The 20,900-nt window shown below is 32.3% G+C and overlaps 1 long non-coding RNA gene across 1 annotated transcript; it reads left to right on the plus strand.

Annotated features, from left to right (window-relative positions):
* Nucleotides 1-7,719: 7,719 nt before the first annotated feature.
* On the plus strand, nt 7,720-14,297 carry LOC145945259 (uncharacterized). The gene is made up of 4 exons (XR_014426814.1): nt 7,720-7,905; nt 9,688-9,828; nt 10,597-11,580; nt 13,146-14,297. It is a non-coding gene; the product is annotated as an uncharacterized LOC145945259 (long non-coding RNA).
* The last annotated feature ends 6,603 nt before the right edge of the window (nt 14,298-20,900 follow it).

A 20,900-nucleotide genomic window follows, 5' to 3' on the forward strand; every position in this document is an offset into this window, starting at 1 on the left:
ATTTAATGTAAGTTGTCTTATAGAATTTTATTCTATTAAATTAAAATATATATTCATTCTTAATAAGACAGAACACACCTTTATAACCGTCTCTAGAATAGGAAACATGTTTATATAAATTTTTTCGTTAAAAATGTGTACAATCATGTCTTAGAATACTAACCATTCCTCATGAAACACCTTGTATATGTTGTAATAATATACATGATCTATCAGAAAAGTAATGAGATTAAATATGTAGTGCAGTGTGGCAACTGTGAAAAATCATAATTACGCGGAATGTAAAGTATAATCCTTTTTTCAAAAGTAATACTTTTCAGTGTTACTTTTCTGATAGACCATTTTTATACACTGAAAAAAAGAATAGTTCGATTGACTAAAATTATCAACCAAATTTTTATTTTTTTTTAACAATAAAATGTTTACTCATTCTAAGAATAATTTGAAGCAGTAAAGCAAATTATTCTTTGATTGAACAAACATTTTGTTGAAATAAAATAAAAATTTATTGAAAATTTTAGTCAATCCGACCAATTTTTTTTTCTCAGTGTAGATACAGATATGCAATACATAAAAAATCGTACTTACTTGATGCTCTAGCTCGATCTGACCCAGTAAATACGTAGACGTGCGCAGACTGGACGCACACTAACAATAAGACTTTTTTTTGAATATTTAATGTGCCTTCAACCAGTTTAATCCAATTATTATTATTTAGGCACAATTAAATCGCACACTAAGGCAATTTTCTCTTGATTATGCTGCAACAAAAATTATAAATAAAATTACTTAACAATACTTTAAACATATCAAATACTTAACATGTATCAAATATACAAAGCTAACGACACGTGCAATATACAAGAGATCATACTTACATTAGGCTTTGCGTCTCAGTAAATACGTGGATGTACAGATTAGACTGGTCGCACACTCACAATCAGCTAATCTTCTCTTGATTATGCTGCAACATAGAAATTATAAATAAAATTACTTAACAATACTTTAAACATATAAAATACTTAACATGTATCAAATATACAAAGTTAACGACACGTGCAATATACACAAGAGATCATACTTACTTTAGGCTTTGCGTCCCAGTAAATATGTGAATGTACATCAGATTTGACTGGTCGCACACTCACAATCAGCCAATCTTTTCTTGATTATGCTGCAACATAAAAATTACAAATAAGAATGGCATACTTTATATGTATCATGTGTGTATACGAAAAATAATATACTATAAAAGATATTCTAAGTATATTCTGAGAATATACGAGAAATAATATATTACAAGAGATGTTATAGGGATGTTCTCAGTACATTATATACAGTACGTAAAGAAATATACTGATGATTCACACAATTATGAGTATAGAATATTCGTATAGAATATCATGTGTTGTTATGGTACTTATTTGAGTTTTGATGTAAATGGAAAGCAAGTAATAAATTCATTGATAATTAATTATATTTTTATATTTCTTTTCGACTTTCTTAAACATAACCTCAATTTGTGAAATATTTTACCGTGACAAATTATTAAGAAAAAATGTGGCAAGAAATACTAAAAATATATATACAAATAAAATATTCTTAAACTTTATTTTATGTCTAATAAAATATTTAGTAAAAAAGAAGAAAGATTACTTTTAAATTCGTCGATAATTCATAGAGGAACCAACCAAAAACCATGCGGTATTAGGCGGAAGTCAAGAAGACCGGTACCGGCAATATTGGAACGTTCTCTAAAATGGCGCTACTAATATCTGCGTAAATTAAAATATATTCTGAGAATATACGACAATATACGAAAAATAATATACTGTAAAAGATATTACAAGTATATTCTGAGAATATACGAAAATATACTAAAAATAATATACCGTAGGAATTAAGAATTTTTCGCCGAGTATATTACATTATATTATATTTGTCGAGCATACTGACGTCCCGGTCACGGTTGGATTTATTGCTTTATGTATCGTTTCTTTCGTATACCTGTTATTCGCAATGTATTTATTTTTGAAACGGCTCGTGCCCTTGTTTTGGCGTGCGACGGGAAAACGTGCGATTTCCTGGCCACCGAATATCAGATGTGTCGCTACCTGATTGGCCCACGTAATTCGTGACAAGACAATAAATCGTCTTTCTCGAGACCTCGATAGGAAGCGCGCCGTATTCCGCGAAAGTATAGTAACACGTGCCGATTCACGCGAAGAATGTTCGTAATTTGACAACAGAATAAAGTCAGAGTTATAGAATAATTACTGTGTGAATTCCTTTCTTCTCTCGTAATTAAACAAATTAAACCCGTGAACCTACAATACTATAAAAGATATTACAAGTATATTCTAAGAATATACGACAATATACGAAAAATAATACTGTAAAAGATATTACAAGTACATTCTGAGAATATACGAAAATATACGAAAAATAATATACTGTAAAAGATATTACAAGTATATTCTGAGAATATACGAAAATATACGAAAAATAATATACTGTAAAAGATATTACAAGTACATTCTGAGAATATACGAAAATATACGAAAAATAATATACTGTAAAAGATATTAAAAGTATATTCTGAGAATATACGACAATATACGAAAAATAATATACTGTAAAAGATATTACAAGTACATTCTGAGAATATACGAAAATATACGAAAAATAATATACTGTAAAAGATATTACAAGTATATTCTGAGAATATACGAGAACTAATATACTATAAGAGATGTTATAGGTATGTTCTCAGTTTATTATATACGGTACGTACATTCACAGTATGAGTACAAAATATTCGTATGATATCATGTGCTGTTAGGGGGAGATAAACTATTTAAATATTCTGGTAATAAAGCTTCACCAATATCACGATTGTTATCATTTACAGCGCTGTCTACACTTGTATAAATTCGTTCATTAGTTATATCTAATAATTCAAGAACTTTCTTATTGATTTCATCTACATCAACATTTCTTGCAGAAAAAAAAAGTATCGCACATTTAGCTACATTAGCAAACTCCTTTTTTCGTATTAAATCACCATATATATCTTCTATAATATCAGCATTAATAGGCGCTATACAACATTCAAAAATTTGTATATTATCATTGAAATCATTTAATTTACCATCACCCATATTCATTAAAAAATTTGCAAATTCACTTTCTTTCGGAAGAACTCGCATATTTTCTGTTAAAAAAAATTTTGTGAAATGTTTCCAAGTAGAACTAAATTTAATAGAAAGATTTACAATTTTACTTCGAGTAGCATGTACTTTAGTAGGCAAGAGTTGTCTGAAATCACCACCTAATAAAACAATTTTTCCACCAAAAGGAAAATTATTATTTATTTATAATATCACGCAATGTTTTATTCATAATCTCTAAAGCATATCGTGGTGCCATTGGTGCTTCATCCCAAATATAAATATCAGATTCCTTTAAATATTGAGCTTCTTTAGACTGAATTTTAATAGCAGATGAAGAATCAGCAAATAACGGAACTGGTAATCCAAATGTCTTATGAACTGTTTTTCCAGTAGGTAGTAATATCGCTGCAATACCTGTAAAAGCCATTGTACATACGCGTTTATTTCTAATTCTAGCTAAATGATAGATAGTTGTGTATATAAATGTTTTACCTGATGCACCTGGACCATCAATATAAAAACAATTATTGTTGAGATTATTAATATTATCTAATCTATTTAATAAAAGATCGACTATTTCTTTTTGTTTGTCATTTAATTGTTTGTATTGTTTGTTGCCTATTTCCATAGCTTCTTCAATTGTCATGTAATTTTCCTCTCCAACATTTTCTATTAATTGTTCCAATTGTAGAAAATCAGCAAGACTTTTACCTTCAGCACGAAGCATACTATTAATTTGTGCATAAGCTTTTTTTTGTCCTTGTAACATACCAAAATGTCGAACGTAATCTTCAGACTTGCTACTTTAAAATTTTCCCATAACTCTTCAGGATGTAATGGCTGACAATGTAATAATATACGTATAAATAATCTACGAAGTTGTCGAGGCATCATCCATCCGACAGCTTCATTCATAGCTCGTTTCCATTCATCATCTTCGATTAAACCTAACGTCAAACATGCCGCTGAAAATGATTGACAAAATTCTCCATTTATAGTTCTCAAATCATTAAAACTTGTAGGCCCTTTTACTGTGAGTAATAATAACCGTAAATGATATAATTCTGTTTGTGTTGAACTAACGGAATATATTCGTCCTACACAATTATAATGACTCTTACGTTTAACCCAACGCGATACATTTCTACCATTAATTTTCTCTTTTTTAAATGTATAATAACTTGGAATTTCTATATATAAATACTGTCTTGCTTCTTCATCTCGTAAGTTTAATGAGAAATAGTCTATTAACATAGTAACTTGATTTAAAGCTGATGTCATCTACAATAAAAAGTTGGCCATAAGTTGGATTTTCATTTTGTGCAGCATACAATGCTGTATTAATTTGATAATAAATCTGTCCTTGTATTTTAAAACAATATGGACCAGGTCGTCTTTCTTGAAAATTATTTAAATTAGCATTAAACGATGCAAATAAAATTGAACTATTGTAATTACGAATATGTTTAAAAAAATTGATGGATTTATTATTACTTCCGTCAAATAACGAACGAAGATATAAAGGTATTTCAGGTAATGGGTCAAGATATACTGCGCCATGATTACAACAATCATTAAATGAATTTCTTTTATTTGAAATTCTTTCAGCTACAAAATGTCTTGCATTGTAATAAACACAAAAAACGTCCATAATTAAATATTCCTTATATAAATAGATTTATTAACATATAAATAGAGAAAATAATATTTATTTTTAACTTCATTGTTGAAATTTAATAATCACGATTAGTTAAATATGCTTTCATATCTTATAAAATATTTATTATTTAAAAAACAAATGTTTTTCAGTTCCAGACCAACTTTCAGAATAAGGATGAAAAATATATTTTTATACCCCAATTTTATATTCAATCTCACTGCTATAGGACGAGAACAGCGAAAGCGTTTAAACAACGCACATTCTCTTATAGATAAAGTATATACGAGGGCAGTTCGATAAGTCAGTGACTTTTACAAGATATGGCACTCAAATCGCAATCTAATTTTATTTCTGATATTTACCATCTTATTTAAGTATACACACCAAGTTTCAAGTAGATCTGTCAAATAGAAATTTTTTGACAGCGTTCTAAAGCGGATAAGTTTGTGTTTTTTGCTAAAATGGAAAAAGGTGAATTTCGTGTGCTAATAAAACATTACTTTTTGCGTGGAAAAACCATTAAGGAAACTGAAGAAAAGCTAAAAAAGTATTATGGGGACTCTGCTCCGTCGCATGGAATGGTTCACAAGTGGTTCACTGAATTTCGTTGTGGTTTTTGGTCGATTGTGAGCAAGCGCGGCACCCATCTGGCCGACAGCTTCTTCATGCCCAAATGTTTATGCAAGATATTAAAAACACGTTCGTTTGAGATGTTCACCATCTTGGCTATCTCGCGTATCTTCACTCGACGGTCGTCCAATACAATATCATGGATTTTATTGACTGTTTCTTCAGTTGTGACCTCATTCGGACGTCCCGGGCGCTCAGCATCATTCGTGCTTGTACGACCACAACGAAATTCAGTGAACCACTTGTGAACCATTCCATGCGACGGAGCAGAGTCCCCATAATACTTTTTTAGCTTTTCTTCAGTTTCCTTAATGGTTTTTCCACGCAAAAAGTAATGTTTTATTAGCACACGAAATTCACTTTTTTCCATTTTAGCAAAAAACACAAACTTATCCGCTTTAGAACGCTGTCAAAAAATTTCTATTTGACAGATCTACTTGAAACTTGGTGTGTATACGTAAATAAGATGGTAAATATCAGAAATAAAATTAGATTGCGATTTGAGTGCCATATCTTGTAAAAGTCACTGACTTATCGAACTGCCCTCGTACATATAAAATTAAGACTTATATTTTTGTTAAATTTTTATATGTAATATAAAAATATTATAAACCAAGTTTTTATTATAGTTTTTATAACTGTATATACAAACATTATCAAATAAAATAAGAACTATATTACACGAAATTGCGTGAACTTTTCATGAATAACATAATTCGGTTTTTATTACGTTTTTATTTAATAAAAATTGATAAAATGCCTATGGTACAACACTAATGTAAAGAGGATTTGTAATATAAGTTTTGTTCGATAACAGATATATACAAGGTGTCCCATTTTAAAGGACCCACTCAAATATCTCATTGTCAGAAACACTGCGTTAAATCGAAAAATGTTTCCTACAAAAGTTGTAGGGTTTCGAGGGGGACATAACATAGTAATATTCATTTGACCTTGGGCGGCATCTCCAAGGTCAAGTGAAGGTGAGAATTTGAAGGTGAGAAGGTGAATTTTGAAGAAAATAAAAAAATGCTTCAGATAAAAGTTGTTCAAATTAATTAGTAGAAAAAGATGTTATAATAAAAAATATGGGTTTCCATTTAAAAAATTTATTCTCACCTTCACTTGACCTTGGAGACGCCGCCCAAGGTCATATGAATATTACTATGTTATGTCCCCCTCGAAACCCTACAACTTTTGTAGGAAACATTTTTTTATTTAAAGCAGTGTTTCTGAGATATTTGAGTGGGTCCTTTAAAATGGGACACCCGGTATATAAAATAGAAAACAATCCAATGAAAAAATTTGCAAAATAACTTAATAAAAATTAATTTGAAAAATAACAGATTTGGAAATATATATATACATACATATTAAATAATTAGAGATAATTTTCAAAGCTATATTATCTTTATTTCGTTAATTTGTTATTTGTATTGTGTAAATTTATTATTTTCTTTCTGAGTTTCTTTCTTAGTTGTAGTATCGTAATCTATTTAGTTTCAACATTTAAAAAAACTGTATAACATAGATTAATTTTTACTGAAAACACGAGTTTCGAATATCTTTTAAAATACTATCATACCCCAATTAAATATTTGCATTTTATTTATAATTGATTTGCCTGACATATATATATTGTGACGTGGTCGTCACGACGCGCGTCCGCCCCAGCCTAATCGCGGGGCAAAAAGCCAAGCGGTCACGCCAATCGCGAGAGAGCGAAACCGGAAATCCCAGAGAGACTGAGCAACACAGTATCAATTGTTACTAATTCGCGTGTATTTTACTTTATTTTTGGGAGCCTGACCGAGAGAGAATATTGTCGCTGGAGAAAGAGAGAGAGAGGTGTTGTCGTCGCAGGAAAGAGACAGCCGCGGTTGGAGAGATTAGCGAGATAAACATACCACCGAGAACCGTAAGAACTGCCCTTCCTAACAACAAAGAAGGAAGCAAATACAGAGCGTCACGTAGGAATTCGGCCTTGACAATCTACTGACAGGAGATCCAGTGAGGCGCCCGACAACAGGCGCCGGAAGGGCCTCAGACCGGGAGGATAACTTTCCTCCCGCGGGTTACCGCTCCGTCGGATACTGGACACAAGGCCACCGCGGGGAGGCCCGCGGCGCGAGGTCGCGAGGGCCTCAAAACCCCGCGCAAATACCGCGCGACTAAATATATTTTGTCACCATCACGAGGGGTGCTGTGAACCCCCGTACGGCCTTGCTAATCTCGCGCGACGACGGTAGACGGCACGGCGCCGTAATTGGTTATCGCGTACGCACCCCGCGTGCGCAGCATTGATCCAGCTGTCGATTTTCGGGCCGATAGATCCGGCAGATTGGTGCGACCGCTCAACTTGGCGAGACGTGTGACGACCTGAGATCGATTCTGGCGATAAAGACGAACTCAAGAGGGACCAAGTCGAAGGGAGAAGTACTGGTGAGGCTACCCTTCCGTAAGCGTATCGAATAATTATCACGTCTGTCACGGTGTTAATCCGAGTCTCGTCCGTTCTGACGCGATTGTCTTATTTAGTGAAGTTTTGTCGCGTGGGCTCTGCCTTATTCGGAAAACTATTTGGTGTAAGAGCGATCGACGTCAAGCGGCGAGTACTTTCGCACCTTCAGGCAAGTGAATAATATTAACGCGAAATCTTCGTCTCTCTGGGATTCGATCATATATGTCGCGTCTTTCTCTAATATTACTTCTGTTAGTGCGTATGTTTGTCGGATCTCGTTGTTGTATGCGTTATCCGGCTGTGTCCGGACGTTGCCTTGTGTTAATCTCATCGCGGAGGAATTCGACATAAATAGAGTGAGAGCGCAGTTCGCGACCACCGGCGAGCGCGTTAGAGAGAGATTACGCGCGAGAGAGCGAGCGCAGTCGAGAGCGCGAGTGAGAGAGAAAGCGCGCGAGTGAGAGAGGTTACGAGCGAGAGAGCGAGCGCAGTCGAGCGCGCGAGTGAGAGAGAAAGCGCGCGGAAAAATTCCGGCGCCCTCGATTCACCTGTGAATTTCGCCCATCGGATCGCGAAAAATATATTAATCCAGATATTATATCACTCTCCAGTCTCGTCGCCGAGCCGAACTTCCGATTGTTCGCGATCTAAGTCAGTTCGATAATGTCTATTTGTATGGTCGCGGTTATTCTCTCGTATTCTTCTATGCTATCGATGCGCGTATCTTGGACTTAAACTTGTCGCGGATATAACTCTGTGTTCAATCGTCGAAATATTTTCTGTTGTATAGAATTTTGGGTTTACTGTGTCTTGTATATTATCTTCCGTCTTTATAGTCATTTCTTTATTAATTCTATAGTTTTCCATTATACTTCAGTATTATTATCGGTTCCAGTTATATTTTGTTATCTTCAACTTTTATTTATTATCTTTTGTTATATTAAATCTATTCTCTGATTATAATCCGCTATTATATTTTTCTTTTATATTTATTTCTATTATTTTGGTTTATAATAAACTTCATTATTTTGCTTTGCTTAACTAAATCGCGTACTGCTTTTCTTTAGTACTGTCAACTTAAATGTCTGTGTCGTCATTTCTGTGTTCATCACATCGCGAAAAGAGTGTAATTTCCTTTCGTTAGAGCAATTTCGGCAACCCCACCCTGCCCCTCTGCCCTTAGGCGAGCTAGTTAGCCCGTAGCGGGATTCCCGGCCAAAACTTTGCGTTGGGTTCGCGATTTGTGGTTTGACGCGTGAAAGACCGCGTCTGGCGCCCAAAACTAGTCTCTCGCGAATAGCACGGCTGGCGTTCTGCTGCGGCACGCGCGGGACGACTCCGAGCTTAGTTCCCGCCGCGTGAAACATTAAAACCCCTGTGTTTTGACGACGGCCAAGCTCCGTTCTTCCGGCTTTTAATCGAGTCGGGAGAAAAAGACATCGCAATATGTTTCTCTATAAATCAAAAACAAATTAATATAAGAAACTCTTTATCCGCCGCAAAGTATCTCTCATATAAACATACACATATAAACATAAATAATATTTGATATATATTTATGGATACCCCCCTCGGGACAAGCTATATAGAACGTTGTACACAATTAAATCGATCATTAAATTCGTCGTCGCGGAATCCATGTCAATTGTATGTATGTACACGTCGTAACGTCGTTTTAGTCAAAGTAAAACATTAATAAAAATAACAAAATAAATTTTTGTCCACGATTGTCTTTTAATAATACATATCTGTGCCTGATTTAGAAGAGCAGAATCGGAAAACATTGAATCAAATAGAATGCCAAAGAAGGTTAGAAAAAAATCAAGAGCAAGAAACACAAAGGAAAAAATTTAATATTTACACACAAGTAAAATATGGATTAAAGGAGATTCCCCCAGAAAAAAGTAAATTATGCAGAAATTATTTATATTGCATACAATTTTGCCATTATTTTCAAAAAAGCAACATCTTTCAGACTTTCTAACAATTATGATTAAAGAAAAATCAAACAAGAATTTTTATTATAATTTTATATGCATATATTAACAAATAAAAAGTGAACTAAATTACTCGAAAATACGAAATTTTTTCATGGACAACATAATTCGGTTTTTAGTTTTTATTACGTTTTTATTTAAGGATGTATGGGACATACAATCGGAGATAGAATATTAACACTATTTGCACTGTACATCTTATGGAAAATTGCTATAATTTAAATTTCTAACTTTCAACTGTTTCCAGCATTGACACAACCGAATGTTCGATTAAGTAAATCGTTTAAAAATGTTGCAGAAACATTTTTACATGTTTGAAGAGCATTATACATATAACAAAATCAAATCTTTATCATTGGTTTTTTATAATTTGTAAATGATTTATTATTTGTCTCTCAAACGTTTATATAAAATCCTATGTTAAAATCGTAAAATTCAATAATTAATAACTTTGAAATAGGCAAGTAAAAAAGTTTGAAATAATTCATTATGATTTGGGACGTTACTAAAAAGTCCAGTTAAAAATTCACGACAATATTATATTGATTTGTATATCTATGCAATACAGGCTTAATAAAAATTGATGAAACGCCAATGATAGAAGATAGAACACTAATGTAATGGAGATTTGTAATATAAATTTTGTTCAACATATGGTTATTTTTTATTTTTTAGATTAAAGAAGCAGATTATAAACTATTGAACGACTGAACATAGCTGCTCTCGATAAAGATAAAAGATACTCGACGAAAAACACAGTATATAATAAAATCAATTCGACCTCTACTGAGAAATCAATACACACTTGACGAATTCAAAAAAAATCTTCCCTCTTATACATATAATATTGCTAACAATCAATCAATGAAACGTTCGTCGTCTCGCATAAATGCATTTCCTAAAATGCGTTCGTCAGATGAATCAAGTGGCAAACAGAGAAACAAAAATAGAAAGGACAAAGGTTGTATTCCTGCTAGACAGACGCGCGCAAGAAGTTGCACGAAAAAGACGAAAGACATCCCGAAGATTTACTGATTTACAGCCAGTACAGATAACAGCCAAACACGAAAAACTCGCGCTCTGTGAGATGTTTGACTGGTTGTAACTCAGTAACTGTCCATTATTTAGCTTTGAGGCTATTACATCTTTTGATCAGAATGTCTTAAGCTACAACATATCAAAAATTCAGCCAATTCTACCGAAAGCCAAAATCCTATATATTTTGTGCGGAGTCCTTTCTTATTCAGAAGGGCAGAATCGGAAAACGTTAAACCGATTAGAATCTGTCGAAAGAAGGTGAAAAAAAAGTCAGGAGCGAAAAACACAAAGGAAAAAAACAATGTTAACTTACAAGTAAAATATGGATTGAGGAGAATCCTGCAGAAGTTAAATTATGAGGAAATTGTTTAAATTGAATATAAATTTGTAACTATTTTCAAAAATGTTATAATTTTTAGACTTTATGACAATTAGGATTTAAAAAATCAAATAAAAATAAGTTTTGATTAAATGCTTTCAAGAAAAAAAATATATACAATAACTACGTAAAATGAGAACACTGTATGTAATATCGTGTAATTTTGAAATTAACATCAAAATTTGCTGCAAATTTTGGTAAATAACACCAGAAAACGAGGCTAAACAAGGGAAACACTGCAAGTAAATCTCAGAAAACATTTTATAATTATCATAAAAATTTTATATCAGACACGTAGATCATCAATCTTTTTTTTGTCTTTTTTTATATGTCTAAAAGTTTTAATTATTTTGAAGTATATTTAGCAGAAATGTAGGGGAAGGTCGAGCAAAGCGGATGTGTTAAGGTTTGACAAGAAAAAAGACAGTTAAAATTGAGATCAGAAACTTTTTTTTTAATATACCTCTAAATTTAATCAACTTTCAAATAAAATAAGAAAAACATAAAAAACTTTAACATTTATACCTCGTTGGTATCAAAAACTAAGGCAAAAGAAACTATCCGCTTTGCCCGACCCCCCTGGGCAAAGCGGATGGAGCAAAAAAAATCAACGTTAGTCTTGGTAATCGTCACAAAAGTAGCTGCCAAATCCTCCATATGCAGTACAACCTTCATGGGACCATCTGATGCATTGGTTGCACTGGATCCAGTCTTCAAGCGGCGGATCGGTGTATTGTTCAGAACACACCAAGCAGAAACACTGTATGTTCTCTTTATCTTTAGCCGGTGGGATATTGTCGCGTAGTAGTGCAATATTTTCTGAAGCATTTTCTTCTAATGGACGGTCTGTCATTGATGATGGAGCATAATCTTCATCATCCGCTTTGCCCCCATCCGCTTTGCCCAAAGGACCTAACTTGGCACGGACTTCGAAAAATTATAAATACGTATGAGCAACAAGTGAAAAGTTTAAACCAATAGAGTTTTAAAAACAGAGAATTCCTATAAAAAAAAACATTCACCGTGGTTAAGGAACAATTACTATTAATAATCAAGCTACGTACCTTAGCGAAAATCGCAAGAAAACACACAAAATTTGTTATTTGTTAACAAAAAACTCACGAGAGCATTCACATGGTTTTTTGCACTGTCATGGCGTCGGCGGCCGGTCTCTCCCTCTACCTACTAGAGACTCGTAGCGCCATTTAGTATACATGAGCGAAAGAAAGCTTATTCGCTTTGCCCGACCTTCCCCTATGTATTTTATATATGTTAGAAGTGAATTTCTATTAATATGAAGTTCAATAATTATAATATAATTGTAAATTGATTTCTCAAAAAAAAAAAAATAATGAATTCTCTTTATATTTTGTTCGTTTGGTTATACATTACTTACATTTAGCAGATATATAATTCATAAATAAGTAATTTATATTCTATATTAAAAAATTTGCTTTTGCAGTACAATAGTTTTTGTATATTATAATAAAGATATTATATTTTATTATAATAAAGATATTGTATTTTTATTAAATTATTTTTATATGTAATATTTAATTACTATACACCAAATTTTATTATAGATATATAATTTTATATGCAAATATTTATAAATAAAAGTAAATTAAATTTTTCGAAAATATAAAATTTTGATATAGACAACATAATTTTATTTTTAGCTCGGTTTTTAATATAGATCTCTTATTTAATAGAAATTGACTGAACTTCGGGAATGAAAAACTAATGTAATAATTTGTAACAAAAAGATTGTTCGATATCAAACATATGATTACTTTTTATTTTTTAGATTCAAGAATTAGTTTATGAATGATTGGACGATTGATCATAATTACTCTCGATAGACGTAGAAGATACTCGACGGAAAACAGTAATAAAATCAATATTATATCCAAACTGAAAAGTCAATATCTCGACGAAGATTTAAAAGTATATCTCATACTCCGAGTCAATTACTATTAGGTTTCGAGCAACGAAATATGAACGACGGCGAATTGCGACAATTTGTTCATAAGCTAACAGATATCGACAATAATTTTGTGGAAAGGCGAAACGAATTAAAAGATGCGGCGGATATAGCGAGTCGTGCGTTAAAAGAATATAATAAGTCCCCCAATATGACAAGCGCCACAAAAAGCCGTCAAAATATCGTGAAGGTAATTTGGTATTAATAAAGGTTTTACAACACAAGCCCGGCACAAATAAAAATATACTGCCAAAATATAAAGGACCTTATCAAATTAAAAAAAGTTTTAAATAAAAATCGATATGTGGTCGTGGATGTCTCGGGTTATAGTCACACAAAGCCTTTAAATACCATATTATCAGCGGATAAAATTAAAAAATAGATCAATGTAACGGACAATGATCCTGGTGGATCCAAAGTATAAATACCCTTTTGTATTTTATTTAATATTTTATATAAGTTTAAGATTTATATTTGTTTTCAGGTATATTATTTTGCAAACTTATAGCGTATATTTTTGTATTTTTATTTATGATTATGACATTCTCGAAGCGAAAATTAGTTCGAGACGAACTAACGTCAGGACGGCCAAAGCTGTAGGCAATTGAGAATATATGTATTAGTCTGGTTATTTTGGTGGAGAGTATAAGTAAGATTTTGGAAAAGGACAAAGGAATTCAAAATAAAAACTGCGAGTGAGAGTGGGAGAAAGCGCCGGTATGCGTAAGCACGAGAGACGAGAATCGAGTCGTGCGCCGACCGCGATATGAGACAGGTATACACAAGCGATAATTGAGCGATAATTGAACGATATACATATATATATATATATATTGTGTGACGGTGTGCGAATACGGAGTCGGCACATATTCACTATATTTTATTATTCCATTGAACATTGAACAATTAGACGTTTGATTTTTCTCACTTTGTAATATTAATTCTTTTATTTTGTGTCAATAAATTTCCGTTAAAACCTTTATATTGATATTGAAGACATTCTTTATATCTCAGATCTTACATATGTATATATAAAATATATGTAGTCACTATATAATTATATGTTAAATATAAACTATACAAATAAGAACATTTTACCCATTTTACCTTATATCTATACCTATACCTATATATACATTGCATATATAGGTATAACTATACCTATACCTATGCATACATATATAGGTATAAGTATAGGTATAAGATAAAATGGGTAAAATGTTCTTATTTGTTATTTTCATGGACCTAAGAAAATATGAATGGAGTGTAAAGTGCTCATATAGGCAAAAAGGCTGGAAATTTGCGGTAAAGGGAAAACGCTTTCTGTCTCTTTCCAAAAGCAACCTTCGGCTTTGTAACGAATGTAGCCGAAGATATCCGAAGTGTGCGTTGCATACTTGTAGAGTTTATGCATCATAACTCCTTGTAGACGCTAAACGTAAAAATAAAGTAAGCTTGTAGAAATTTCTTGGCGATAATAAATTATTTTTAAATGTTAAAATCTTTTTTTTTATTTTAAAACGGATCTTACTTTAAAAATTTGTCTCGTATTTAAAAGAAAAATATATACTTTGTTATAGTGTTTTGGAAGGCTCTTAAGATAAGCTACAAGAATATGCAATTAAAAATAATAGGTTCCATTTAAGAAATTAAAGGTGACCTCTATGTGATCTTCAAACGACTATCCAATGTCAAACCGATGACACTATCTTATGTCCCCCTCAAAGTCAAAAAACTTTTGTACGAAACATTTTTTTCTATGACCGCTCAAAATTACGAGGGATGATAGATAAAATTGGACACCCTGTATAAGTCACCGATACTTCTACGTTTATTTCGTTCGTTGTATTGAGAGATATCGATTTTGATCTGTGTGTTTCCTCAAACTTTTACTTCATCTCGTTTTCTATCCACGGAGATTCAGCGAAAAATTGAGTACTTATCATAATTTGTACTCAATTATACATTGTACTCAAATTGTATTCACAATACGTACTTGTCATAATTTGTAATGATTCCTATTCGTTCTTGTCTGACATATATGTTGTGCGATTAATCGTGTTCGTGTTCTTGAGAACTAAATTATTCGTTAAAAATAGACTAATGAAATACAATTTAGTTAAAAATGGCGATAGCATTGACATGTGAATATACATATACAGGGTGTTCAAAAAAGACCGGAATCCCTGAATAACTCAGAATAATCGAATTCTAGGAAGAAAATATCCCAGACAAAAGTTGTAGGGTTAAAGAAAAGGGACTTGATGGTGACCTAGAACTTGACCCTGAGGTCAAGTTTAGAGATCATTTGAAGGTCAACTCGAATTTTTTAAATGGAAACCCCCACTTTTAACCCCGGATTCGGAAAAAGCGGGAAATTTTACGTTCAGAAAGATACTTAAGTCATGGGTTAAGACGACTTTTAGGAATCATTTAGGGGTCAAATCGTAATGTCAAATTAAATGTTATGGGTGTTTTAGGGGTTTTCCCTCTAGGACATGATTAAAGTTAGTTATTAATAGATTCTTCTGTTCTATACGATTTGACCCCTAAATGATCCCTAAAGATCACCTTGACCCATGACTTAAATACCTTTCTGAACGTAAAATTTCCCGCTCTTTCCGAATCTGGGGTCAAAAATGGGGGTTTTCATTTAAAAAATTCGAGTTGACCTTCAAATGGCCTCTAAACTTGACCTCAGGGTCAAATTCTAGGTCACCATCAAGTCCCTTTTTTTTTAACCCTACAACTTTTGTCTGGGATGTTTTTTTCCTAGAATTCGATTATTCTGAGTTATTCAGGGGTTCCGGTCTTTTTTAAACACCCTGTATATGAATATTCACATGTCAATGCTATCGTCATTTTTAACTAAATTGTATTTCATTAGTCTATTTTTAACGAATAATTTAGTTCTCAAGAACACGAACACGATTAATCGCACAACATATATGTCAGACAAGAACGAATAGGAATCATTACAAATTATGACAAGTACGTATTGTGAATACAATTTGAGTACAATGTATAATTGAGTACAAATTGGACTTGGTTAGAGGGCGTGTGGGTGAGTGGATGTGTGAGAAGAGTGTGCAATAGTTTTTAAGTAATTTTAGTAGGCAAGTAGTAAGAGGAGAGGTAAGATTATTGTAGATGAAATAGGAGTTAGGAAAGGAAGAGTGGCGAATGGCAGGAAGACTAGAGGAACAGTAGGAGGGAGGATATTTAGAAGGAAAAGCGGGCTACAAAAGATGGAGGTTAGGACAGCGTACGCGTTAGGATAAGAGTCTCTGTCGGTAAAAAAGGAAGAAATATGTATAGGAGATGATTACCAGAGAGGTAAGAATAAGGAAGGTTAAGTGTATATCACGGGCCTGGGGGGATACGGAGGGGGGGGGGCTCGTGGCTGTGGGGTTTGCGGGGGGGGGGCGCTTTTTGTCTCTTCCCGAGACCATCCTTTGGCTATGCCGAAGTGTGAAACACACGAGGGATGCGTGCTTGTGGGGGGGGGGGGGACGCGCTGTACCGCACTGTGCGGCCCCCTTGCCGCGGATTTTGCGGCGCGGCGTTGCGTTCCGTTCGTGTCTCCTTGGGTCCGTGGTGTAAATGGATAAGAGTAAATGTAAAGGAAAGAATTATATAAGTCACTGTGTAGAAAAGGCGGAAATGTAAACGAAATAGGAACAGAGAAACAAAGTAAGCTGGAAGGAATAGTTGTAGGTGAAAACTTAAATAAATAAGGCAATATGTAAGAAATAAGCAGGATGTATAAAGGAAGTAGGAAAAGAATAATTACGGGGCGAGGATAGAGGAAAGATAAATATAAGAAAAGAGTAATGTAAAAGGTAAATGGGGTTAAGAATATTATAAAGGTATTAAGAAGATATAAGCTAAATACGTTGTACGTGTAAGTAAAAATTAAGGAATAACGCAGATATAAGGAATAAATGTAAAGGGAAAGGAAAGGTATAAAAGAAATGTGTAAAGATACATATATATTAAGGAATAGTTAAAAGAATAGGAAAGGATTTTAACTGTTTGGAATAGTATATAAGGTATAAATGTATGAGTTAAAATAAAGTATAAGGTAAGAATAAGGTAGAAATAGCCTATGTAGTATATAAGGACAATGTAAGAATAATATAAGGTAAGGTACTAGGTAATGTAAAAGGAAGGAAGAAAGGAATAACCTACATGCATAGGATATTTTGGAATGGAGTAATTTTGAATCTTGTAATACTACCGACTGAAAGTGGAAAAACGGGAGAGCACCGGCACGAAGACTTGGACACGATCTGTCGTCGTGGCCGGGACTTCTCGAAATGTATTTAAAAGGTTGGAAAAGAAAAAGAGGGTAAATGGACTCAGAAGGTGGTAAGAGGAAGAAAAGGATAAATAACTATATAAAAGGTTATTAAATATTAGAGAAAAGGGATATAATAAGTGGTTAAAAGGATAAAAAAATTGTAGAGAAAGAGAAATAAGATAAGGAATAGATGGTTGATGTACAGTTTATAGGCTTAAGTATGTAAATAGGTTTAGATGTTAAGGATAAGAGATATAATATGGTGTGGATGAATGTATGAATTAAGGCAAAGGATTGTAAATCAAGTCCATTCCTTGGCAAATAGCTGGAATTAAATAAAATCTAATCTAAATTGAGTACAAATTATGATAAGTACTCAATTTTTCGCTGAATCTCCGTGGATAGAAAATGAGATGAAGTAAATGTTTGAGGAAACACACAGATCAAAATCGATATCTCTCAATACAACGAACGAAATAAACGTAGAAGTATCGGTGACTTATACAGGGTGTCCAATTTTAATCTATCATCCCTCGTAATTTTGAGCGGTCATAGAAAAAAATGTTTCGTACAAAAGTTTTTTGACTTTGAGGGGGACATAAGATAGTGTCATCGGTTTGACATTGGATAGTCATTTGAAGATCACATAGAGGTCACCTTTAATTTCTTAAATGGAACCTATTATTTTTAATTGCACATTCTTGTAGCTTATCTTAAGAGCCTTCCAAAATACTATAACAAAGTATATATTTTTCTTTTAAATACGAGACAAATTTTTCATTTAAATACGAGACAAATTTTTAAAGTAAGGTCCGTTTTAAAATAAAAAAAAATCTTAACATTTAAAAATAATTTATTATCGCCAAAAAACTTCTACAAGCTTACTTTATTTTTCTACATAATAATCATTGACTTCTACGCATTTTTGATATCGTTTCACAGCTTCCTAATTATCCATTGTCTTAAATTTGTCGCCTGTGTTTTGAATCAGTTAGTAATGCCGTTCTTTAGTTCGCCGTTAGGAAATTGAATAGACAACTTTGTGAGGTTTATGGACCAAATGTTATGAGTGACAGTAAAGTTAGGCAATGGTGTCGTTTGTTTAGAGAAGGACGAATAAATGTTCATGACGAAGAGCATAGCAGTCGCCCAACAATGATAACAAAAGGTTTAATAGAAGACGTGAATACAAAAATTACTGAAAATAAGCGGTTTACGGTTTCAGAATTGTCTATTCAATTTCCTAAAATCGAACTAAAGAACGAAAAGAAAGGTGAGTTAAAGAACGCCATAACTAATTGGTTCAAGACACAGGCGACAGACTTTCACAATGGAATTAGGAAGCTGTTGAAACAATATAAAAAATGCGTGGAAGTCAATGATGATTATGTGAAAAAATAAAGTAAGCCTATAGAAATTTTTTGCTATAATACATTATTTTTATATATTAAGATCTTTCTTTATTTCAAAACGGACCTACTTTAAAAACGGACTTACTTTAGAAATGCGCCTTGTACTTTTTGAGTTATTGAAGTTAACAATTTTTTGACATAAAATGTAAAATATCTTGTAAAATATTCAGTTTTCGGTAATCTTACCTTAATACTTTTATACACGGAATAATGAGACCAATCAATTGGTGTAAAGAAAACACATAGTTGCTTTTAAGAAAAAGTACGCAGCTGCATGTTGCAAATTACATAAATCTTTTTTAACAATTATCTGTTTTCTTTACATCAATTGATTGGTCTCATTATTCCGTGCATGCGCCACATAAAATCCTTTTGTATAATACATTTTTTTCAGAAAACGTCATCCTTTCGAGATATTCTACAGTCCCGGTACTTTTTATACATTCTGTATATCGATTTTTCTCGTGTAGAATTGTATAAAATAGATTTTTATCGAGAGCGTACATGTTTAAATCCTTGTTGTTTATTATATATACTTATTTATTTTATTATACATATTTTTCGAAGTTTAAAAGAATAAAGGATTGATGGAAGAGAGAAAAAGAGAGAGCTTACCAAGAGCGCGAAGAAAACCGTGAAAATATTAATTAATTATTTTTAAGTAAATAATATATTAAATTGTAATTTTTTTCGAAAGATTTTCAAAAAGTCTCGGTGGGTCGCAGTCTTTTTGTTGACGAACTGCATGCGGCCCGCGGGCCGCGTGTTTGACATGCTTGTATTAATTTATAAAATATCTCGTAAACTATTCATTTTTTGGCCATGTTGCCCTTATAACTTTTTATAGTGAATATTGCGGGGAATGGATTTATATAAAAAAATTTAGATAATTCCATTTAAAAAAACAAATGACCTTCAAATGACCTTGAAAAACGCCACTCAAGGGCAATTCTTGATTACGCGATGTTATGTCCTCCTCGAAACCCTACAACTTTTGTTTGAAACATTTTTGTCTAAAGTCAATATTTATAAAGATATTTAAGGTGCTAATAATTATTGCCTCACCCGGTATAACACATATTTATCCGCGTGCGCGTAGTATATTGTTAAAATAAAAAATATCGCTTGAAAACTATAAAAAATATATTTTTTTTTTAAATTAATTTATATACATATACGCAAAATGTATTTCTTATCTATAATTTATGGATATAAAATGTGTAGACACATATACATTAAACAATGATTTTAGATTTTACTAGAGACCCTCTAATAAGAGTCTGGTCATCAGGGGGCCACTTTTGATTGGTCCGCCATGTTTATACAATTCCCGCTCATATTCAAATTTTAATTACTCTATTTTGAATGTTAATATTTAATAATAAATGTTATATTGATTATAATAATAAATTTTACAGTATTTCTATTAATAAACGTTATTTTTTTGGAGTGAGTGTATTAAAATTTACTTAGGCTTATAGTAAAAGTCGGGATTTAGTTTTTACAAAAACAATGATAAGAAATAAAAAAGAATTTTAAGCTAAATATGTTTATTTTTCTTTCTGACTTATATATAATTGAATGTATTGAATGATATTAAAGAAAAAACAAAATAAATATTAAATACATAAAAGCTTTTTTCTTTATAATTATAAAAGTAAATTTGTTTTTGTTATAAAAAATAAACTTATATTAATATTTTCGTTAAATTAATAAAGAGAAAATTCTTTGACGCATTATATAATTCTGTGAATATTAACGAAAAGTCATATTATAAAAAGAATAATTTAAAGAAATAACAAAAATATATTAAATATATGAAAGCTCATTTTTGTTATAGATCATGGAAAGATATCCATACAA

Source organism: Prenolepis imparis, unplaced genomic scaffold, assembly GCF_030444845.1.
Source record: "Prenolepis imparis isolate NDT839.2.m4 unplaced genomic scaffold, iyPreImpa1.0 SCAF_14, whole genome shotgun sequence".
NCBI classification, from domain to species: domain Eukaryota; kingdom Metazoa; phylum Arthropoda; class Insecta; order Hymenoptera; family Formicidae; genus Prenolepis; species Prenolepis imparis.